Consider the following 25000-nt stretch of genomic DNA (forward strand, 5'->3'; position numbering starts at 1 on the left):
CGGGGGAACACTGGACACAACGATACGACCCTTGACCTCGACGAAACGACCCCATTTGTATTGATGACCTGATTTTTTTTTTCTTTTAGACCCTATCCTTAAAAGGATTAGGTCAAAGGCCAGGCCATCATACTAAAGGGCCCTAGAACTCCCTTGGTTATGACCAAAGGGCCCTAGAACTCCCTTGGTTATGACCAAAGGGCCCTAGAACTCCCTTGGTTATGACCAAAGGGCCCTAGAACTCCCTTGGTTATGACCAAAGGGCCCTAGAACTCCCTTGGTTATGACCAAAGGGCCCTAGAACTCCCTTGGTTATGACCAAAGGGCCCTAGAACTCACTTGGTTATGACCAAAGGGCCCTAGAACTCCCTTGGTTATGACCAAAGGGCCCTAGAACACGACTGTATATCCTTTGGATATAATGATGTGAGAGGGTCGGGTCAAGGACCAAGTCGTCGCATCCAAGAAGTGCACCGTCGAGCTGAAGGGTCGTACCGTCAAGCTGAAAGGATCGTACCGTCAAGCTGAAAGGATCGTACCGTCAAGCTGAATGATCGTACCGTCAAGCTGAAAGGATCGTACCGTCAAGCTGAAAGGATCGTACCGTCAAGCTGAATGATCGTACCGTCAAGCTGAAAGGATCGTACCGTCAAGCTGAAAGGATCGTACCGTCAAGCTGAAGGATCGTACCGTCAAGCTGAATGATCGTACCGTCAAGCTGTAGGATCGTACCGTCAAGCTGAATGATCGTACCGTCAAGCTGAAAGGATCGTACCGTCAAGCTGAAAGGATCGTACCGGCAAGCTGAATGATCGTACCGTCAAGCTGAAAGGATCGTACCGTCAAGCTGAAAGGATCGTACCGTCAAGCTGAATGATCGTACCGTCAAGCTGAAAGGATCGTACCGTCAAGCTGAAAGGATCGTACCGTCAAGCTGAATGATCGTACCGTCAAGCTGAAGGATCGTACCGTCAAGCTGAAAGGATCGTACCGTCAAGCTGAAAGGATCGTACCGTCAAGCTGAAGGATCGTACCGTCAAGCTGAAAGGATCGTACCGGCAAGCTGAAAGGATCGTACCGTCAAGCTGAAGGATCGTACCGTCAAGCTGAAAGGATCGTACCGTCAAGCTGAAGGATCGTACCGTCAAGCTGAAGGATCGTACCGTCAAGCTGAATGATCGTACCGTCGAGCTGAAGGATCGTACCGTCAAGCTGAAAGGATCGTAGCGTCAAGCTGAAGGATCGTACCGTCAAGCTGAAAGGATCGTACCGTCAAGCTGAAGGATCGTACCGTCAAGCTGAAGGATCGTACCGTCGAGCTGAAGGATCGTACCGTCAAGCTGAAGGATCGTACCGTCAAGCTGAAGGATCGTACCGTCAAGCTGAAGGATCGTACCGTCAAGCTGAAGGATCGTACCGTCGAGCTGAAGGATCGTACCGTCAAGCTGAAGGATCGTACCGTCAAGCTGAAGGATCGTACCGTCAAGCTGAAGGATCGTACCGTCAGGCTGAAAGGATCGTACCGTCAAGCTGAAGGATCGTACCGTCAAGCTGAAGGATCGTACCGTCGAGCTGAAGGATCGTACCGTCAAGCTGAAAGGATCGTTTGTGATAAAATATAACCATTTTCGCCGGGATACGAACCCACTGAACTTACGAAACCTGTGTCGCCTTCAAGCCCCACCGCCCACTCTATATCCATATTTTGCTTCCTTAGCTGACTCAGGGACAGCTAAAAAGATAAGTAGTCTAGCTACGGGTCTTCAGTCCTCTTTCACCATACGTATGGTCGTACGCTAAAGAATATTCAAGAGTCTATCCCTCAATTTAGCATACGCTAAGGGCTATTCAGTGTTCTATCCCTGAATCTTAGCGACAGCCCTAAGCCTTTGTCTGTGGGCTTCGCTGCGTACGGTAGACACAATACAGGTCAATACAGTAGACAAAGAGAACTCTCAACTAAAATCTAGAACGCGACAGCGTTCGGTTACGAAGGCCAATCGTTATGTTATAACGAAGCGGATCAACGAAGACTACAAGGGAGTTCAGTGTCTGCTAATTGGATGTTTCGTTAATTACCAATCAGCTTGTATCAGAGTCTAATTACTCAGGCATACCTTCTCTCCGTCTCTCCTCCAACAACCCATGGTTGCACGACCCCCCCTCGAGCACTGTGGTACGACCCCTTTAACCGACGGGACGACCACTCTATAGATCCCCCTGGCTCTCAGGGCCGCTCTATAGATCCCCCTGGCTCTCAGGGCCGCTCTATAGATCCCCCTGGCTCTCAGGGCCGCTCTATAGATCCCCCTGGCTCTCAGGGCCGCTCTATAGATCCCCCTGGCTCTCAGGGCCGCTCTATAGATCCCCCTGGCTCTCAGGGCCGCTCTATAGATCCCCCTGGCTCTCAGGGCCGCTCTATAGATCCCCCTGGCTCTCAGGGCCGCTCTATAGATCCCCCTGGCTCTCAGGGCCGCTCTATAGATCCCCCTGGCTCTCAGGGCCGCTCTATAGATCCCCCTGGCTCTCAGGGCCGCTCTATAGATCCCCCTGGCTCTCAGGGCCGCTCTATAGATCCCCCTGGCTCTCAGGGCCGCTCTATAGATCCCCCTGGCTCTCAGGGCCGCTCTATAGATCCCCCTGGCTCTCAGGGCCGCTCTATAGATCCCCCTGGCTCTCAGGGCCGCTCTATAGATCCCCCTGGCTCTCAGGGCCGCTCTATAGATCCCCCTGGCTCTCAGGGCCGCTCTATAGATCCCCCTGGCTCTCAGGGCCGCTCTATAGATCCCCCTGGCTCTCAGGGCCGCTCTATAGATCCCCCTGGCTCTCAGGGCCGCTCTATAGATCCCCCTGGCTCTCAGGGCCGCTCTATAGATCCCCCTGGCTCTCAGGGCCGCTCTATAGATCCCCCTGGCTCTCAGGGCCGCTCTATAGATCCCCCTGGCTCTCAGGGCCGCTCTATAGATCCCCCTGGCTCTCAGGGCCGCTCTATAGATCCCCCTGGCTCTCAGGGCCGCTCTATAGATCCCCCTGGCTCTCAGGGCCGCTCTATAGATCCCCCTGGCTCTCAGGGCCGCTCTATAGATCCCCCTGGCTCTCAGGGCCGCTCTATAGATCCCCCTGGCTCTCAGGGCCGCTCTATAGATCCCCCTGGCTCTCAGGGCCGCTCTATAGATCCCCCTGGCTCTCAGGGCCGCTCTATAGATCCCCCTGGCTCTCAGGGCCGCTCTATAGATCCCCCTGGCTCTCAGGGCCGCTCTATAGATCCCCCTGGCTCTCAGGGCCGCTCTATAGATCCCCCTGGCTCTCAGGGCCGCTCTATAGATCCCCCTGGCTCTCAGGGCCGCTCTATAGATCCCCCTGGCTCTCAGGGCCGCTCTATAGATCCCCCTGGCTCTCAGGGCCGCTCTATAGATCCCCCTGGCTCTCAGGGCCGCTCTATAGATCCCCCTGGCTCTCAGGGCCGCTCTATAGATCCCCCTGGCTCTCAGGGCCGCTCTATAGATCCCCCTGGCTCTCAGGGCCGCTCTATAGATCCCCCTGGCTCTCAGGGCCGCTCTATAGATCCCCCTGGCTCTCAGGGCCGCTCTATAGATCCCCCTGGCTCTCAGGGCCGCTCTATAGATCCCCCTGGCTCTCAGGGCCGCTCTATAGATCCCCCTGGCTCTCAGGGCCGCTCTATAGATCCCCCTGGCTCTCAGGGCCGCTCTATAGATCCCCCTGGCTCTCAGGGCCGCTCTATAGATCCCCCTGGCTCTCAGGGCCGCTCTATAGATCCCCCTGGCTCTCAGGGCCGCTCTATAGATCCCCCTGGCTCTCAGGGCCGCTCTATAGATCCCCCTGGCTCTCAGGGCCGCTCTATAGATCCCCCTGGCTCTCAGGGCCGCTCTATAGATCCCCCTGGCTCTCAGGGCCGCTCTATAGATCCCCCTGGCTCTCAGGGCCGCTCTATAGATCCCCCTGGCTCTCAGGGCCGCTCTATAGATCCCCCTGGCTCTCAGGGCCGCTCTATAGATCCCCCTGGCTCTCAGGGCCGCTCTATAGATCCCCCTGGCTCTCAGGGCCGCTCTATAGATCCCCCTGGCTCTCAGGGCCGCTCTATAGATCCCCCTGGCTCTCAGGGCCGCTCTATAGATCCCCCTGGCTCTCAGGGCCGCTCTATAGATCCCCCTGGCTCTCAGGGCCGCTCTATAGATCCCCCTGGCTCTCAGGGCCGCTCTATAGATCCCCCTGGCTCTCAGGGCCGCTCTATAGATCCCCCTGGCTCTCAGGGCCGCTCTATAGATCCCCCTGGCTCTCAGGGCCGCTCTATAGATCCCCCTGGCTCTCAGGGCCGCTCTATAGATCCCCCTGGCTCTCAGGGCCGCTCTATAGATCCCCCTGGCTCTCAGGGCCGCTCTATAGATCCCCCTGGCTCTCAGGGCCGCTCTATAGATCCCCCTGGCTCTCAGGGCCGCTCTATAGATCCCCCTGGCTCTCAGGGCCGCTCTATAGATCCCCCTGGCTCTCAGGGCCGCTCTATAGATCCCCCTGGCTCTCAGGGCCGCTCTATAGATCCCCCTGGCTCTCAGGGCCGCTCTATAGATCCCCCTGGCTCTCAGGGCCGCTCTATAGATCCCCCTGGCTCTCAGGGCCGCTCTATAGATCCCCCTGGCTCTCAGGGCCGCTCTATAGATCCCCCTGGCTCTCAGGGCCGCTCTATAGATCCCCCTGGCTCTCAGGGCCGCTCTATAGATCCCCCTGGCTCTCAGGGCCGCTCTATAGATCCCCCTGGCTCTCAGGGCCGCTCTATAGATCCCCCTGGCTCTCAGGGCCGCTCTATAGATCCCCCTGGCTCTCAGGGCCGCTCTATAGATCCCCCTGGCTCTCAGGGCCGCTCTATAGATCCCCCTGGCTCTCAGGGCCGCTCTATAGATCCCCCTGGCTCTCAGGGCCGCTCTATAGATCCCCCTGGCTCTCAGGGCCGCTCTATAGATCCCCCTGGCTCTCAGGGCCGCTCTATAGATCCCCCTGGCTCTCAGGGCCGCTCTATAGATCCCCCTGGCTCTCAGGGCCGCTCTATAGATCCCCCTGGCTCTCAGGGCCGCTCTATAGATCCCCCTGGCTCTCAGGGCCGCTCTATAGATCCCCCTGGCTCTCAGGGCCGCTCTATAGATCCCCCTGGCTCTCAGGGCCGCTCTATAGATCCCCCTGGCTCTCAGGGCCGCTCTATAGATCCCCCTGGCTCTCAGGGCCGCTCTATAGATCCCCCTGGCTCTCAGGGCCGCTCTATAGATCCCCCTGGCTCTCAGGGCCGCTCTATAGATCCCCCTGGCTCTCAGGGCCGCTCTATAGATCCCCCTGGCTCTCAGGGCCGCTCTATAGATCCCCCTGGCTCTCAGGGCCGCTCTATAGATCCCCCTGGCTCTCAGGGCCGCTCTATAGATCCCCCTGGCTCTCAGGGCCGCTCTATAGATCCCCCTGGCTCTCAGGGCCGCTCTATAGATCCCCCTGGCTCTCAGGGCCGCTCTATAGATCCCCCTGGCTCTCAGGGCCGCTCTATAGATCCCCCTGGCTCTCAGGGCCGCTCTATAGATCCCCCTGGCTCTCAGGGCCGCTCTATAGATCCCCCTGGCTCTCAGGGCCGCTCTATAGATCCCCCTGGCTCTCAGGGCCGCTCTATAGATCCCCCTGGCTCTCAGGGCCGCTCTATAGATCCCCCTGGCTCCCAGGACTGCTCCATAGACCTTTAAGTTCTCAAGGCTACTGAGTCCAGCTAATGTGATGCCGGGCGTGTTAAAAACATCTCCGAGATAAGCAAGGAAGCTATCAAGCTATCGGCTACAGGGTCTTCTGGCAAAGCTAACACGTCGCTGGTCTAGCTTCCATAGCTGCAGCTAAGCCCCCACCCTCCTTCATAGCCAATAAGACCACCGCTAACCAGCCAGCCACCCTATTGATTGTGTATTGGCCCGGCGGAATTCACGTTAAAACATCTGCCAGGTTTGGTGTGGCTGAGCAGTGTACTGTGGGCGGGAAATGGAGAGGCCAAGTGAGAGGAGGGAAAATGACGGTAAATGAGAGAGAGAGAGAGAGAGAGAGAGAGAGAGAGAGAGAGAGAGAGAGAGAGTCTGGGGGAGAGAGTTGAAATAGCTCAGCCAGTAACACGCTGGATCGTGGAACCTTCTTAACTTCGGGGGTAAATACGATAGAGAGAGAGAGAGAGAGAGAGAGAGAGAGAGAGAGAGAGAGAGAGAGAGAGAGAGAGAGAGAGAAGAGAGAGAGAGAGAGAGAGAGAGAGAGAGAGAGAGAGAGAGAGAAAGAGAGAGAGAGAGAGAGAGAGAGAGAGAGAGAGAGAGAGAGAGAGAGAGCCAGCCAAACTTTCCGCGCTGATTCCGTCCATTAGCCAAAATGAACAAGTTACCTGACCTCGAGAGATACTTAAATTTCACCTCACCAAGAAAGTCCAACACTTAAATTCACTTTATCAGGAGGCGTAAAAGGGCGCTTCGCTCCCCCCACACGAGCAAGCCTTAACTACATATAACTCCCATCTACGTGTAACTACGAATATCTACTGAATTTTGGGCCTTATTTTCATCTAATCTGGTCTATTAAGAATACTCCAACATTTTGAGGCTTTCATCTTACATATACCGACAAAAAAAAACGCGAAATGATCTTTTTTTTCCTAATCTGAATTTCAAAATAAAATTTCAATGTAATTTGTGACTTCATCAAAGGTGAAGTCCAGAATATATGGAAGTGATAGTCAATGCTAATGTCTAAAAAGTGAATATAACGTGATTGGTATTACGAAAAGCAAATCCATTAGCTACAGAGTAAATTACATTCAATCATGATAACTTATCATTCAATAAATTACATTAATCATGATAACTCATCATTTAATGAATTACACTAACCATGTTAACTTATCATGTAATGAATTACATTAATCATGATAACTCATCACTGGAGAAATTACATTACCATGGTAATCTTGCTTCTCTGATTATCACACTATTCAAACCATATTAATTATCAGTAATTATCAAAGCTTTCGAAAAGCGGGTTGTATATTTTCTCAATGCAATACTGTTTGGCAGAAAGCCACCCATCAACTCTGTAGAATTCTAATAAAAATACCTCTCAGATTACCTTCCAATTATCTTTCGTTTATCACCCACCACATCTCAGTCATGTATCATGCATACACTGGCCTAGCGTTAAAAACACATATCAAAATGTAAACAATAATCAAAATACATATGATGACCTTACCTTTTTTATGTTCTTCCATACGTTGTAGAAATATATATACATATATATACATGTGTGTGTGTGTGTGTGTGTGTGTGTGTGTGTGTGTGTGTGTGTCATTTCAGCAGTTAACCTTCAAAGTATACAAAAGTGACTCTCAAGTCCTAGCAATACAGCTATACATATGTATAATCAATAATGCAATCCTTAAAATACACCCATTATGCTTTGTATTTCTGTATATCCTATACATCTTTAAGGGTATGATTCATCATAAATTTGTGTGAAGAAAACATGATGCTTAAATGATTTATCATACACTGTATATCTTGAACATTCTTAATACTATAGTTCAGAATACTATTGCATATAATATACTTATCATATACTACATCTAACATGCCTTGTATCCCTGTATATCTTAAGCATCCTTTATTGTATAACTTAAAACACACTTGGGTATGATAAATTAATCATTCAATACATCCATCATGCACTGTATAACTCCGTATCTCAAACACGTTTAACTGTATAAGTTAAAATACAGTGGTTTATAAAAATCTGACGAATCAATACATGAACATGCACTGTATATCTTTACCTTCAACATCCTTAATTGTATAACTTAAAAATACAGTTGTGTTATAATAAATGGATCCTTGAATACGTGCACCATGCACAGCATCTCTGTATACTTAAGAAATACTTAGAATTAAACTTAAGCGTAAGTAAAACGTGTGTGTAAACATGGCACCACACTGCCATCTAACGGGAACTTACGTGAACACTTACTACTGTCGGTGCGCTGTGCTTTCTTGTCATTGGCCTTGCCCATCGTGACGCGTGATCTCCGTCAGCCAATCACCGGCTGCGCATTGACCAAAACGGGAGACTCCTCCCTTGCACCAATGGGAGGTGGGGCGGGACGACGCGCGCCACCAATCACCAGAGAGTATCCGGGACCGGTGCTGCAAGACCGGATAACTTACTCGCAGAGTCTCGTCTCATAATAACCTAGAAAACAACAGCAAATAAGAAGGAAATCATCAACGAACGGCAGTGATGAAACCACAACAACAATATCAAGTAATACTTATAATAATGATAATAATAATAATGATAACAATGTTGCTTCTCTCTCTGTTATACAGGTATTACTCCGGTCACAGTCCTTATGACGGGTCTACATGTGTCCCATTTTCTCTTAAGACCTGAACCCGTGGGTATACGCCTGCTGGCTTGTTCGGCTTCCCATAGTTGCCGTGTGGAGGCCAATTCCACGAGGATTGGTCGTTATGTTACGTCTCTCCCTCTCCTTGTACAGAATCACATGCACTGGATCAGGCAAGCAAAGCGGTTAGCGATAGAATCTCCTCTCTCTCTCTCTCTCTCTCTCTCTCTCTCTCTCTCTCTCTCTCTCTCTCTCTCTCTCTCTCTCTCTCTCTCTCTCTCTCCCCTCACGCCTGCTAGTGGAGGGGGTGGGGTGGGAGGGGGTTTATATACCCCTCCCACCCCACCCCTACCCCTTTACCTTACCTCGCTACCACCATAAATCCTGCTCACGTGCCTAAGGCCACTCTTCCTTGCCCTACAATAAGTGATTTATCACCACATAAATGATAATATACCCAGATCCCCTCACACACACACACACACACACACACACACACACACACACACACACACATATACGACCCACACCCCGTTTTTTTTTAACATTTTTGCTTCTCACTCACTCATTATATCCCCTGATGATGAAAGGTCCCATCCACATGAACCACTTTCCCCTCTCTACACATCCGCCCCCCAAAAGTGGATCGGATCGATCCACTCGCCTCCACACGCCCGTCCATGTGGATTCCCTCCATCCATCCACCTCAATGATGTCTTAAGACAGGTCTTCCGAGGTCATTCCCACTTCTTGCGCCTCTCTCTCTCTCTCTCTCTCTCTCTCTCTCTCTCTCTCTCTCTCTCTCTCTCTCTCTCTCTCTCTCTCTCTCTCTCTCTCTCTATCTATCTATCTATCTATCTATCTCTAAGAAGTGTTAAGGCCAGAATCACCTAGCTTGGACCTTGGGCCTGGGTGTCTGCGTAACTCTCTCTCTCTCGCTCTCGCTCTCTCTCTCTCTCTCTCTCTCTCTCTCTCTCTCTCTCTCTCTCTCTCTCTCTCTCTCTCTCTCTCTCTCTCACACACACACACACACACACACACACAGAAAGTCTCCCTGACTCACACGATCTCACTACACATATCCAAAGTGATAAACCTCCACAGCTCCTCAGAGCGTGTGTAAATACGGAGTTTTTCCTTAAAAAAAAAGAAAGAAAAAAATATCTACGTCAATTCTCAGCGGGTTCCCTCCTCCTACACCACCTCCTCCTACCCCTCCACCTCCGGTTCCCTCCACCCAACACTACCCTCCCACTAGGCTGTTCGACCCAGCAATTTGCATCGGAGGCGGTCGGTTCGCTACAGAAACCCAACCTCTCTCTCTCTCTCTCTCTCTCTCTCTCTCTCTCTCTCTCTCTCTCTCTCTCTCTCTCTCTCTCTCTCTCTCGAGGTGAAGTCAGATCATTATGCAATGAGATGAAATCATCGGTAAGAGCTCATGTTCCTCTCCAAGAGAGAGAGAGAGAGAGAGAGAGAGAGAGAGAGAGAGAGAGAGAGAGAGAGAGAGAGAGAGAGAGAGAGAGTGAGTGAGTGAGTGAGTGAGTGAGTGAGTGAGTGAGTGAGTGAGTGAGTGAGTGAGTGAGTGAGTGAGTGTGTGTGTGTGTGTGTGTGTGTGTGTGTGTGTGTGTGTGTGTGTGTGTGTTACATAGATAAACAGACCCACACTGACCCCAAGGTCCAAGCGAGGCGACCTGGCCTTAACACACTACCTGAGAGAGAGAGAGAGAGAGAGAGAGAGAGAGAGAGAGAGAGAGAGAGAGAGAGAGAGAGAGAGACGGGGAGAAATTTCCTTCGGCAGGGCAAAAGACATGGGACCAATTCTCCTCTCCTGAATAATTCAGGGACTTTTACCCCCCCCCCCTTCCCTCCCTCCCTCTCACCCCTCCCCTCTCCCCATCACCCCCACACCCCTCCCTCCCTCCACGTCTCCCTTCCGTGCCCATATTGCCCCAAAATCCATTAAGCGTGTTCTGTACGACTGTTGTCGGCAACCATGTATATTGATGCCACCCCCTTCCCTTCCCTTCCCTTCCCCTTCCTTTCCCCTTCCCTTCCCACCCCATTCCCCTTCCCCCTTCAGGACGGGTTCTGTACTGGCGTTGTTCGACAGAAATCGTACAAGGATGACCCCCCACCAGCGCATTCATCCGATGACCTTTCGTCAGCATTTATATATATCTATATATATATATATATATATATATATATATATATATATATATATATATATATATATATAGGGGAGAAAGAATACTTCCTACGTATTCCCTGCGTGTCGTAGAAGGCGACTAAAAGGGGAGGGAGCGGGGGGCTGGAAATCCTCCCCTCTTGTTTTTTTTTTTTTTAATTTTCCAAAAGAAGGAACAGAGAAGGGGGCCAGGTGAGGATATTCCCTCAGACGCCCAGTCCTCTGTTCTTAACGCTACCTTGCTAACGCGGGAAATGGCGAATAGTTTGAAAGAAAGAAAGATATTCATTTATTTATCTATTTATTATACTTTGTCGCTGTCTCCCGCGTTAGCGAGGTAGCGCAAGGAAACAGACGAAAGAATGCCCCAACCCACCCACACATATATATGTATATACACAAACGCCCACACACACGCACATATACATACCTATACATTTCTAAGTATGCATACATATAGAAACACAACATATACACATATACACATGTACATATTCATACTTGCTGCCTTCATCCATTCCCCCCGCCACACAAGAAATAGCATCCCCCCCAGCGAGGTAGCGCTAGGAAAAGACAGCAAAGGCCACATTCGTTCACACTCAGTCTCTAGCAGTCATGTGCAATGCACCGAAACCACACACAAACACACACACACACACATCCACACACACACACGCACACACAAGAGCTATCGGACGCCGAGGCATCGTCAGAGATTAAGTAAAAAGCGCCTGTCGTCCTCAGCGAACGCGGTATATATCTAGCGCTCCTTCAGCCCAGCGAACACGACAGGGCAGATCCGTTATACGCCATTTGACGATGATTTCCCCCGTCCCTTGCTGGGTGGAAACGCAAGGATCCAATCCATTTAGAATTGTGTAAGGAAACTGTCCACTGATGCAAAGGGAATATATATATATATATATATATATATATATATATATATATATATATATATATATATATATATATATATATATATATATATATATATAGGCCTCAACAGACAGCAAAATTGGGTTACGTTTAAAGCTGTGTTGTCAATGTAGAAGGAGAGCCACCCCCCCTCCTACCCCATACCTACCTGCGTAGACCCCATTTATCTACCCGAACTATCTACTTATCTCCCTACTTATCTGACTAGCTGCTTACACATCCACCTTAACCTTAACTACCAGCCTATCTACCTACTAAGCTGCTTACACATCTACTCAACTCCTTATCTACCTTTCTATCTATCTACCTATCTACCTACTAATCTGACAAGATGTTCTCTTTTATCTACTTATCCGCCTCCTTAACTACCCATCTATCTACCAATCTACCTCCTCACTTCCAGGTTCGTCCCATCCCCCACAAACGACCTCTCTTTCACCTCTGACCCTAATCACTCTACACACTCCACCTCACTCTCGCTCCTGCCCACACCCTAATACCCGTTCCTCCTCTCTTGGGCTAAAGAGAAACCCCCTCACTCTCTTAATTCGAACCTGGCCACCATCTTCGAAAAAAAAAGAATAGAAAATGGGAGAGGGGGGGACCATTGACATAGCTAAAATACATCGACACCGAAATGTAGTTCTTAGTCAGTGTACTGCTGAATCTCACTCGTTACCTGCGAATTTCTGAATTTTAGAGCAGGGCAGTTCGGGCCACTGGTATACCACGAATATGTTGACCATACCCACCTCATCGTCTAATCAACCCCAGGGAACAACCCCCCCCCACCCTAACGTAATGACCTTCACGGTTATCCCATGTCTTAGAGGTGTCTATACAATCGACTTTGTGTGAGAGATTCCTCCCATTTCCGGGCTACCTGTTCCTCCAGGTGTCTCTTAGCGAGAGTGGAGGCAGAAGCCTTCCTCTCTCTCAACGTCTTAAGAGATGTCTCATTTGCCCTAATGACGTACGTTCCTCAATCCAACTAAGATGGTCTTTCATCAAAATGTCTCTTTATCAACTTCTCTCTCGTTTCCTTTTCCATCTGTGATGGCGCTCTCTCTCTCTCTCTCTCTCTCTCTCTCTCTCTCTCTCTCTCTCTCTCTCTCTCTCTCTCTCTCTCTCTCTATCTCTCTCTCTATCTATCTATCTATTCTACAGGTATAGCTTCGGCCTCTCCTCTTACAAGCTCTTCGCAAATGTCCCCAGTCACGAAGGCCTTGGACTCGACCCCCTTTGCCTGTTGCTGCTTCCAACACCTTACGTGTGGAGACCAGTTAACCGAAGATGAACTCTTATGACACCACCTCCTCACACCTCTCTCCCACTTCTCCTCCTCCTCCTCTCCTCTTCCACTGGAATTACCACCCCACACCCACCCACCGAAGCCAGCAGAGCCCCACATCAAGAGGGAGGAGGGAAGGGGGTGGACTCTCCTCATGTTATACCCTGAGGGTCGCCCCATTTAATAGTGTGGACGTCCTCTTATATCTTGACCCATCAGTAATGTGCGCCCCCTTATATGTGTCCCTTGTAGCCACTGTATGTACCCTGTAGTTGGCTTAATATTCACTCTACATCAACCGCTCCTGACTCACTCATCATGTGGGTCTCGTAGACGGTCTGAGAAGCCTAGTGTCTCATCTAACTCTCTCGATGTCCATTACTTTTCTCTCTTCAAAATGTAGCTCTAGTATACAGGGTATGTACCCTAATGTGTCCTCAGTATTTCTCTACAGTGACTATATGTATTTCTCTACACTGACTACATGTATATCTCTAACTATATGTATATCTCTAAACTGACTATATGTATTTCTCATCACTGACTATATGTATTTCTAAAGACTGACTATATATATATATATATACATATATATATATATATATATATATATATATATATATATATAGTGAATTGGAGCGATGTGGTATACCGGGGTTGACGTGCTGTCAGTGGATTGAAGCAAGGCATGTGAAGCGTCTGGGGTAAACCATGGAAAGCTGTGTAGGTATGTATATTTGCGTGTGTGGACGTATGTATATACATGTGTATGGGGGGGGGGGCATTTCTTTCGTCTGTTTCCTTGCGCTACCTCGCAAACGCGGGAGACAGCGACAAAGTATAATAAAATAATAAAAAAAATATATATATATCTTTTTTCTTTCTTTCAAACTATTCGCCATTTCCCGCATTAGCGAGGTAGCGTTAAGAACAGAGGACTGGGCCTTTGAGGGAATACCCTCACCTGGCCCAATTCTCTGTTCCTTCTTTTGGAAAATTAAAAAAAAACGAGAGGGGAGGATTTCCAGCCCCCCGCTCCCTCCCCTTTTAGTCGCCTTCTACGACACGCAGGGAATACGTGGGAAGTATTCTTTCTCCCCTATCCCCAGGGATATATATATATATATATATATATATATATATATATATATATATATATATATATATATATATATATATATATATATATATATTCCTGCTCATGAATCATATTTATGTTTCTTCTTATACATCAATTTATAATACACCTCTTCCTTCCTATTTTCCAACTTTTGATAATTTCTTCATCAATCATCTCTATTCTTTCATAAAAATCCTAAAAAAAAAAAATACCTTGTGTCGTACATGATCTGGATTTTATTTTTCCTCATACGTTTGCGTAAATCCGGATTGCAATCGCGGACGCGACGACGTCATCCCATGCAATGGAATTCTTGATGCATCGCTCAAGCGGGCCTTTTACACAACGCTCAAGCGGGAGGAGCCCAGATTAATCGCCACTCAGAGTACTGCATATTAATCGGCTTTGTTAATCAAGAGAGACTAATGATATAATCAGGATATTGAAGAGTTAATTTGATGCGTAAATAAACATGCTCTTAATTATGCATGGCTTGGTATGTACCATCGAGCCTTGAGCACGACGGTACGACCCTTGAATACGACTGGTCGTACACTTGAGTACGACGGTACGACCCTTAAATACGACCGGTCGTACTCTTGAGCACGACGGTACGACCCTATCTTGCGTCCTGGGCCTCATGGGTAGGGTCAAAGGCCAGGCCAGTACACTCAAGGGTCGTACCGTCGTGCTCAGGCGTCGCACCGTCGTGCTCAAGCGTCGCACCGTCGTGCTCAAGCGTCGTACCGTCGTGCTCAAGGGTCGCACCTTCGTGCTCAAGCGTCGCACCGTCGTGCTCAAGCGTCACACCGTCGTGCTCAAGCGTCGTACACCGTCGTGCTCAAGCGTCGTACACCGTCGTGCTCAAGCGTCGCACCGTCGTGCTCAAGGGTCGCACCTTCGTGCTCAAAGCGTCGTACCGTCGTGCTCAAAGCGTCGTACCGTCGTGCTCAAGCGTCGTACCGTCGTGCTCAAGCGTCGTACCGTCGTGCTCAAGGGTCGTACCGTCGTGCTCAAGGGTCGTACCGTCATGCAACAGGACTCAACATCCCTCGTGGTCAATAGGGGCTTATCTTCCCCCCCCCTAAACCACAACTAGCACCACCAAATCCTCCGTCGACACAAGCCTTTAAAGCTGAAACTCCTATCTATCCAACGAGGGAAAACAGCACTTGGGATAACACGAGAACGAGTCTCGACAAAGCCCCCCCCCCCTAGTACCTCTTCCTTACGCCTGCGTACGTGGCCAACGGCTCCCGCGTAGAACCCAATTCCTATTTGCGTACATTTCAGACCAATTGTAGAGAAGTCAGCTCTACGGCCGGGCTCTACAGATGGGTTGGGGTTTTTTTTTTTTTTTTTAGGTATTTTTTTCAACCTGAAATAACTCAGGAGTTTAATATGGACGTACTTGGCAATAGAAATATCTATCTATCTATCATCTATCTTCATCTATCAATCTATCTACCTATCTATCTATCTATCTATCTGTCTATCTATCTATCTATCTATCTATCTATCTATATATATATAAATATATATATATATATATATATATATATATATATATATATATATATATATATATATATATATATATATATATACATATACGCCTAACTATCAACAGTACGTAACTTTATTCCTAGTCAGTTAGGTGGCTCAAGTACAAATATCCTCTGAAATCACATATATGCACACTATGTAGTATAGATAGATAGATAGAGATAGATAGATAGATTGATTGATACTATATAGTAATAGCTTATTTTCAGTCACCCATTTGTAGCACCGGGATGTGTGCAACATCACCTATTCTCAATTACCCATTTCCACTAACGGAAAAGTATAATCACCTATTTTCAATGAGCCAATTAACCAATTAACGGAGTGTGTAAGAGTGAATGGGAAATTGGAAATAGGGGATTACCTATATTTCGTAATCAATTTCTGCGTGTGTGTGTGTGTGTGTGTGTGTGTGTGTGTGTGTGTGTGTGTGTGTGTGTGTGTGTGTGTGTGTGTGTGTGTGTGTGTGTGTGTGTGTGTGTGTGTGTGTGTGTGTGTGTGTGTGTGTGTGTTTCTACACATTAACAGACATCTTTCACGAACGTTCGTGAATTATAATTCAAACTCCTTAAAATAAAAATACAGGGGACTGAAACCATAAAACACAGGTGACTGAAACAACAGAATACAGGTAACTGAAACCATGAAATACAAGTAACTGAAACCATAAAATACAGGTAACTGAAACCATAAAATACAAGTAAATGAAACCATAAAATACAGGTAACTGAAACCATAAAAAAACATTACAGGTTTCTGAAAACCTTTTCCAAACCCCAAACACCACGAGCATATCAGTGCAATAGAAAAAAAAAAAGAACACCTGTGTTGTAGAAAACCCCTCTCTGTGAACTAGAGACCAAATCTTTTCGAAAACAAGGGGGAGAGAAGAGAACGAGGAATGGGGGTATGTTACACGCACCCCTCTGTCTCCCTGAACACACACACACACACAGCTCACCTGGGGGTCTGTTTACCCCTTACGGACCATCAAAGCTGCACTCGAACCCCATCCACGTACCGGACAGTCTGTGCCACAGTCAACCCGGACGTAAAGAGGCGCAGTTTGGATCGCTGATCCCTGTAGATCTGTGCCACAATCAAACCAGACGTAAAGAGGCGCAGTTTGGATCTCTGATCCCTGTACATCTGTGCCACAATCAAACCAAACGTAAAGAGGCGCAGTTTGGATCGCTGATCCCTATACATCTGTGCCACAATCAACCCGGACGTAAAGAGGCGCAGTTTGGATCACTGATCCCTGTAGATCTGTGCCACAGTCAACCCGGACGTAAAGAGGCGCAGTTTGGATCGCTGATCCCTGTACATCTGTACCACAATCAAACCAGACGTAAAGAGGCGCAGTCTGGATCGCTGATCCCTGTAGATCTGTGCCACAGTCAACCCGGACGTAAAGAGGCGCAGTTTGGATCGCTGATCCCTGTACATCTGTGCCACAGTCAACCAGTCTTTGACAAAGAGAAGTTCCATGAAAGACCCTGACAAAGACAGATAAAGTTAGACCCACTCCTTTATCCCAGACGATGAGAGATAAAGCCAAGATAACTCTTCGTCCCTGAAGGTAAGAGCACGGACGATAGGAGATAAGGTAATGCTATCTCTCAATTATCTTAGGACGATGAACTCGACAACAAGCAACGCCTCTCTCTCTCTCTCTCTCTCTCTCTCTCTCTCTCTCTCTCTCTCTCTCTCTCTCTCTCTCTCTCTCTTCTAGTAGCTTTAAGGCCAGACCTCCTCGCTTGGGACCTTGGGTCCGTTTGCGCTCTCTCTCTCTCTCTCTCTCTCTCTCTCTCTCTCTCTCTCTCTCTCTCTCTCTCTCTCTCTCTCTCTCTCTCTCTCTCCATCTATCTATCTATATTAATCTATCTATATCTATCTATCTAGCTATCTATCTATATTTAGCTATCTATCTATATTTATCTATCTATCTTATGCATATATATATATGGTAACGTGTGGGTTCCTCCCTCTCTCTCTCTCTCTCTCTCTCTCTCTCTCTCTCTCTCTCTCTCTCTCTCTCTCTCTCTCTCTCTGGCCAGATCTTTTACCACAGGGACTAAGAAGAAAGAAAAAGAAACACGACGTCAGAATATACTCATTACGCCTTTGCTGTGGTAATGCGTACTGATGATGACGATGATGATGAATACATAAATGGTAATTACGTGGTTACGTGGTTAATTTCGTGTTGACATACGTCGAGAAGTTTTTCCCAAACTTCAACACGTTACCATATATATATATATATATATATATATATATATATATATATATATATATATATATATATATATATATATATATATATATATATATATATATGCATAAGATATAGATAGATAGATAGATAGACAGATAGGTATAGATAGATAGCTAAATATAGATAGATAGCTAGATAGATAGATATAGATAGATTGATATAGATAGATAGATAGATAGATAGATAGATAGATAGAGAGAGAGAGAGAGAGAGAGAGAGAGAGAGAGAGAGAGCGCAAACGGACCCAAGGTCCCAAGTGAGGAGGTCTGGCCTTAAAGCTACTAGAAGAGAGAGAGAGAGAGAGAGAGAGAGAGAGAGAGAGAGAGAGAGAGAGAGAGAGAGAGAGAGAGAGAGAGAGAGAGAATAAACTTACTTTAAAAACCTCCAACACCATAATCCCCCAGACTTACCACTAAGGAGCGCGCCAACACACATCCCAAACTCCCTCAGTCGCCGCTTCGTCGTCCCGAACAAAACTGCTAACTCGAAAACAGTCCTACAAATGCCTTAAACCCCTCCAAACAGTCTAACCAAGCTGAAAACCCTCTCCAACCGCCAAATCACAGAGAAAACCCTCTCCAACAGTCCTACCAAAACCCAGAACCTCTACAAACAGTCCTACAAACGCCCAAAACCCCTCCAAACAGTCCTACAAACACCCAGAACCCTTCCAAACAGTTCTACAAACGCCCAAAACCCCTCCAAGCAGTCCTGCAAACGCCCAAAACCCCTCCAAACAGTCCTACAAACGCCCAAAACCCCTCCAAACAGCCCTACCCCTCTCCAACAGCCCCGTAAAAAGTCAAGACCCTCTCCAAAAAGCCCCGTACTCTCCAACAGCCCCCGTCAACAGTCAAAACCCCTCTCCAACAGCCCCCGTAAAAAAAAAATAGTCAAATCCCTCTCCAACAAACCCTCCACCAATCCTTGAGGCCTCAGACCATGGGTTTGTTGTCGGGTCTACCAGCCTGGGAGCGTCCAGTCTGGCTGCATTACCAAGATGAGAGGAAAACACTTCACCCTGACCTTCTTTCAATGCAGTTGAGTTGGTCTGCATTTGCATATTGTACGGAGGGAGGGAGGGAGAGAGAGAGAGAGAGAGAGAGAGAGAGAGAGAGAGAGAGAGAGAGAGAGACAGAGAGAGCACACGGACCCAAGGTCCCAAGCGAGGAGGTCTGGCCTTAAAGCTACTATAAGAGAGAGAGAGAGAGAGAGAGAGAGAGAGAGAGAGAGAGAGAGAGAGAGAGAGAGAGAGAGAGTGTATGTGTGTGGAGGGAGATTAGGAGGAGGGGGGGGAGGGGACAGGGAGGAGTGGCATTGTCAACGCCCAACATCCCCCCCCCCTCCCCCCCATCTCCAAGTACCGCTGTAATTAAAAACTTTTCCCTAGGACACGGCTCCCCATTCTGTATGGTTTTTTTTTTTTTACCTCTGGGCTATTATCCTCTCTCTCTCTCTCTCTCTCTCTCTCTCTCTCTCTCTCTCTCTCTCTCTCTCTCTCTCTCTCTCTCTCTCTCTTATAGTAGCTTTAAGGCCAGACCTCCTCGCTTGGGACCTTGGGTCCGTGTGCTCTCTCTCTCTCTCTCTCTCTCTCTCTCTCTCTCTCTCTCTCTCTCTCTCTCTCTCTCTCTCTCTCTCTCTCACCCTTTTGTGATGCGTAAATAAACACTGATCAGTAATTACACATGTTTGCCACTGCAACACCCGAATCATTTCAAATATCGCGTATGACATGATTTTTCATCTAAATTCTCATATCTGACGTGACTTTGAACCAATCTTTTTGGGGGAGACAATCAGAAATGGTACAGTTATTTGAAAATACCCCATATAGTTGTGAACGTACATTACATGTTATTTCAGACCAGATTTTTTTAAACTGGGAGGAATGGAGGGATTCTCTTTTTTTTTTTTCTATCTAATGGACGTTAACAGATTTTTTTTTAACTCAAAATCAGCTGAAAAAAAAACACAGAAAGATATTACCGCACGAAAAACACAGCGTGATTATAATGCATATATATATATATATATATATATATATATATATATATATATATATATATATATATATATATATATATATATATATATGGGCCATTTCTTTCGTCTGTTTCCTTGCGCTACCTCGCAAACGCGGGAGACAGCGACAAAGAAAAATAAATAAATAAATAAATAAATAAAATACATATATATATATATATATATATATATATATATATATATATATATATATATATATATATTGGAAAGGATCACAATTTTGCGCGTGATCAAGATATTCCTATGAGTCCACGGGGAAAATGAAACACGATAAATTCCCAAGTGCACTCTCGTGTAATAAGCACGAAAGTGCACTTGGTAAATTATCGTGTTTCATTTTCCCCGTGGACTCATAGGAATATCTTGAAAGTCCTCACGAGTCCAACCATACGAACCACAAAATAAAACAGACGCTAAATCTAAAGCCACGAATACATATCAAGCAGGAATCGAACCTGGGATTCTGGTGTATTGAGAGAGACATATGGCGGGGGTGACACACACACACACACACACACACACACACGAAACTCCTCTCCCCCTTGCTACTTGTCTTACGTCCCTGAGAGAGAGAGAGATATATAGGAAGAGGAGGGTGTGCGTGCGTGCGTGCGTGCGTGCGTGCGTGCGTGCGTGCGGGGTGTGGGAAAACACACACCCACACCCTCCTGCCCACCCCACACTCCCTCATCTCCCCCCCCCAACCCTAAATCCACATCCACCCCCTCCCTCCCTCCTCCTCTTGTGTTGTCCCTGCACAGGTTCGCTCAGGGCCTGTCCCCCAGACCAACCGACCCCCCCCCCCCCCCCCCTGGATCAATACTGACACCCAGAGACGTAAGGGAGGAATCCGCAGAGATTACCGAGGTAAGGGGGGGGTTTTCAGGGGGTTCAGGGGGGGTAATGGGGGTAATGGGGGAGTGGTTGAATGGACCTTATCAGTGGGGCAGGAACGGTGCAGCGTGCCAGTGAGTGGACGAAGTTATTTCATCATTCTCTCTCTCTCTCTCTCTCTCTCTCTCTCTCTCTCTCTCTCTCTCTCTCTCTCTCTCTCTCTCTCTCTCTCTTTTAAGTACGAGGGCACGGACGACAGCGAACCACGATGGAACGAACTTCTTTTGAGTGCGACGGTACAACATCGGGGTACGATGTTGTGACGGTACGTCACTAGGGTACGATGGGAGGCCCCTTAAGGGCGACGGTACATATCTTGGGTATGAAGGTACGACCCTTGAGGACGACGGTACGACCCTTGAGTACAACGGTACGACCCTTGAGCACGACGGTACGACCCTTGAGCACGACGGTACGACCCTTGAGCACGACGGTACGACCCTTGAGCACGACGGTACGATCCTTGAGCACGACGGTACGACCCATTGAGTACAACGGTACGACCCTTGAGCACGACGGTACGACCCTTGAGCACGACGGTACTACCCTTGAGCACGACGGTACGACTCGAGCACGACGGTACGACCCTTGAGCACGACGGTACGACCACTGATCACGACATTGCGACTTTGACCCGTGCAACCTTTGGGTATGAAGACATATGAACCCTAGGTCTACTGTTAATCCCTAAATAGCCTATGACCTGACCTTTACGAGCCCCACATTCACCATAAAGCCCTACCTTAAGTACGACCTGACCTTTGTTATACTATATGACCTTTGACCTGACCTTGATGAGCCGTTTATGTCCACTATATAAGAGGGACACTCCATTCTCCCAGCCCCACCACCCAGGACCTCAAACTTTCTTGAAACACACATCTTGAAGTCCCCCTAACACTCGCTCTCCAAGTTATAACTTGGACCAAAAAGGAAAAAAAAAAGGTAACAATTCTCTCTGCACCCTTGACCTTTCGACCTTCCGAAGACTGACCTCAAATGAATACCCAAGACGTGGGTAAAGCTTCCCAGAAAAGAATTGGGTCATTCCAAAACCCGTCAAAAAAAATATCTGTACTTGACCTTTCACCTCCTGAAGTTCATAAGCCTCTCTTACAGGCTGTTAGACGTGTGTCTTAAGACAATTTCAGAACTGTGGCTCCTTCTAGGCGACATCACACAACATCGTCTTCGAGCAAAGGGTTACGTTTAGTCTAAGTTCAAATCTGTGTAAATTTCTGGTCAGCCAGAATTCCTTCGAGGTGTGAAATGAGAGAGAGAGAGAGAGAGAGAGAGAGAGAGAGAGAGAGAGAGAGAGAGAGAGAGAGAGAGAGAGAGAGAGAGAGAGAGAGAGAGAGATGCTCTCCTGAACTGAACTTGTCACAACACAAAATCTATGCTCCAAAGAGGGCAAAGAAATAAATAGCTGACTCCAATCTTTTTCCCTCAGGCAGGGCAAAGAATCAAATGGCTTTCTACAATCTATTTCCCCTTAAACATGGACAAAGAATTGACTCGCTAACTACACTCCAAATCAAAACGTAACAACATGAAAAAAAAAGAAAACACAAAATACACACATATGGACTCCAACTTGTAATCCCATGTCTTTCAAAACTTACACCAAAGAGGGGAAAATAAAAAAAAAAAAATACATATATATATCAATCGCACATCCATTTCAAACGCTCCAACAAAATTTGTCATACAAGTTTCGAGGATTGTGTCCGGGATGACTGAATACCCAGTCCACAACGTTAATTAAAACGTCTATATCCAACACGTGGCCTTGCCCTTCCACCTGTGTCTTTAAACGTCGAATGTCCCATGGATTTAAGTCCACATTAAGGCCCGGGCATTATTCTAAACGAGAGAGAAAGGGAGGAGAAGGAGGCAGAAAGATACGGAAACAAACTGAGGAAAAGAGAGATTTAAGAAAATCTAAGGGACTAGAAAACCTGCCTTTTTGAAATGTATAAAATAAACGAGGTTAAAGAGACAGAGACATAAAGAAAAGACGAAGAATTTAATGAGTTTTCGAAGAAAACGGGAAAAATGCCTTTAAAAATAAATAGTTCAGAAGGATATATATATATTTATATATATATATATATATATATATATATATATATATATATATATATATATATATGTTTTTTTTTTTTTTTGTACTATTCGCCATTTCCCGCGTTAGCAAGGTAGCGTTAAGACCAGAGGACTGAGCCTTTCAGGGAATATCCTCACTTGGCCCCCTCCTCTGTTCCTTCATTAGGAAAACTAAAAAAGAGAGGGGAGGATTTCCAGCCCCCCGCTTCCTTCCCTTTTAGTTGCCTTCTACGACACGCAGGGAATACGTGGGAAGTATTCTTTCTCCCCTATCCCCAGGGATAAATATATATATATATATATATATATATATTTATATATATATATATATATATATATATATATATATATATATATATATATATGCGCTACCTCGCAAACGCGGGAGACAGCGACAAAGCAAAATAAATAAATAAATGAATAAATATATATATATATAGGGGTATAACATATATCTTGCTCCCTGACTGATGATACACTAACCTCTCTATTTCTGAACCTCCCTCCTTTACTATCACAAACAAACAGTTTCCAATTGCTTTGATTTCCTCAGTAAAACCCCCCCACCACCCCATCTACCTTCCCCACCCGTCGTCTCGTACTTAGCCACGCCAGTATCTAAGGGCGAGGCTGCCTCGCTCGAAGTTCCTCCACGAATAAAAAAAAAAAATTAAGAAAGAAATTTATAAGACGAGGTGGCAAAAACCCCCTTTTCTGGCATGGGCAGCAAATCTCAACCTCTCTCTCTCTCTCTCTCTCTCTCTCTCTCTCTCTCTCTCTCTCTCTCTCTCTCTCTCTCTCTCTCACACACACACACACACACACCACAATCTACTTCAGGGCAGAGATCTCTCACAATCTACTTCAAGACAGACCTCGCCTTGATGAAGCACTTCCTCAATTTCTTCTAATTTCGCTTCCTGGCACTCGGTGTGTGTGTGTGTGTGTGTGTGTGTGTGTGTGTGTGTGTGTGTGTGTGTGTGTGTGTGTGTGTGTGTGTGTGTGTCTGTGTGTGTGTGTGTGTGCGTGTTGTCCATCTGGTGGCCTATAACCCTGTCTCTCACTCCCCAAGTCCTATCTAACGGCGTTCCCTAATCCACCCACCCCCGCCATAGCACTGCACAAGTCCCCCTAATCACCCACAATCCCCTCATGGCATTGCCTAATCCCTCAAATCACCCATGAATCCTGTCATGGCACTGCCTAATCCCTCAAATCACCCACAAATCCTCCGTTGGCGCTGCAGACCCATCCTCTCTCGTCCTCCACGCGCCCTTTGGCTATCTTCCACTTCCCCCTTACCTACCCTCCAATGCCCCTTACCTACCCTCTAAATGCCCCTTACCTACGCTCCAAATACCCCTTACCTACGCTCCAAATGTCCCTTACCTACCCTCCAAATACCTCTTCGTACCCTCCAAATGCCCCTTACCTACCCTCCAAATACCCCTTACCTACCCTCCAAATGCCCCTTATCTACCGTCCACATAAAACTATAAACTACGAAAACCATCAAAATACAACTATTCATAAGACTATTAGGCAAAAAAGAAAAAAAAAATAATAATAAATAAATAAAAATCCTTTCAATAGCACTTCGAACACAATACGTTTTCTTTTCCCCTTCTTTTCATTTTCTTCTTCCAGGGGGGGACTGTGAGAACGTGCGGGCGAGGATTTCCTTAATGCACTATTTGTCTTGGATCTGCCTTGAGCCCCGAGATCGAGGCTGGACGAGCGAGAACAATGTCTCGTCGGCAGCGTAAGTGTCTCGTGGATCATCTCGAGGGGGGGAGAGGGGTCATGAGAGGTCAAGTCTCGGGGTGGTGTTGCGTAGGTCACGCGCGCACGTGCATGACACGCTCAGCCTTTCTTGTTCAAGAGCGATCATGCACTCCCGAACACACGCAGACATGCATTTCTCTCTCTCTCTCTCTCTCTCTCTCTCTCTCTCTCTCTCTCTCTCTCAGTAGCAGTAGTAGTTAAAGTAAAGGCAGTAGTAGTGGCAGCATTAGTAGTAGAAGTAGGAGCAGTAGTAGTACTAGTAGTAGTAGTAGTAGTAGTAGTAGTAGTAGTAGTAGTAGTAGTAGTAGTAGTAGTCGCAGTAGTAGTAGTAGTTTTAGTAGTAGTACTGTTAGTAATATTATCATTATTATTATTAT

General features: G+C 47.1%; 1 protein-coding gene and 1 long non-coding RNA gene across 4 annotated transcripts in view; one reads left to right on the forward strand and one right to left on the reverse strand.

The window, feature by feature from the left end:
• The window catches only part of hdly (hadley), a 44004-nt gene extending 43594 nt beyond the window's left edge, over positions 1-410 (forward strand). For both annotated transcript variants that reach the window (XM_071677875.1, XM_071677876.1), the window contains one exon: positions 1-410. This exon is cut by the window's left edge. The gene's annotated coding sequence lies outside the window, so the exon portion shown is untranslated.
• LOC139757411 (uncharacterized) overlaps positions 1-25000 on the reverse strand; it is a 158133-nt gene that overhangs the window by 112232 nt on the left and 20901 nt on the right. The window contains exon 2 of one of the 2 annotated variants that reach the window (XR_011714622.1): positions 8035-8256. This is a non-coding gene — a long non-coding RNA (uncharacterized lncRNA). Of the gene's footprint in view, positions 1-8022; positions 8257-25000 lie in introns of both variants that reach the window. The other variant, XR_011714621.1, reaches the window with a different exon arrangement.

Source organism: Panulirus ornatus, chromosome 26, assembly GCF_036320965.1.
Source record: "Panulirus ornatus isolate Po-2019 chromosome 26, ASM3632096v1, whole genome shotgun sequence".
Classification (NCBI taxonomy): domain Eukaryota; kingdom Metazoa; phylum Arthropoda; class Malacostraca; order Decapoda; family Palinuridae; genus Panulirus; species Panulirus ornatus.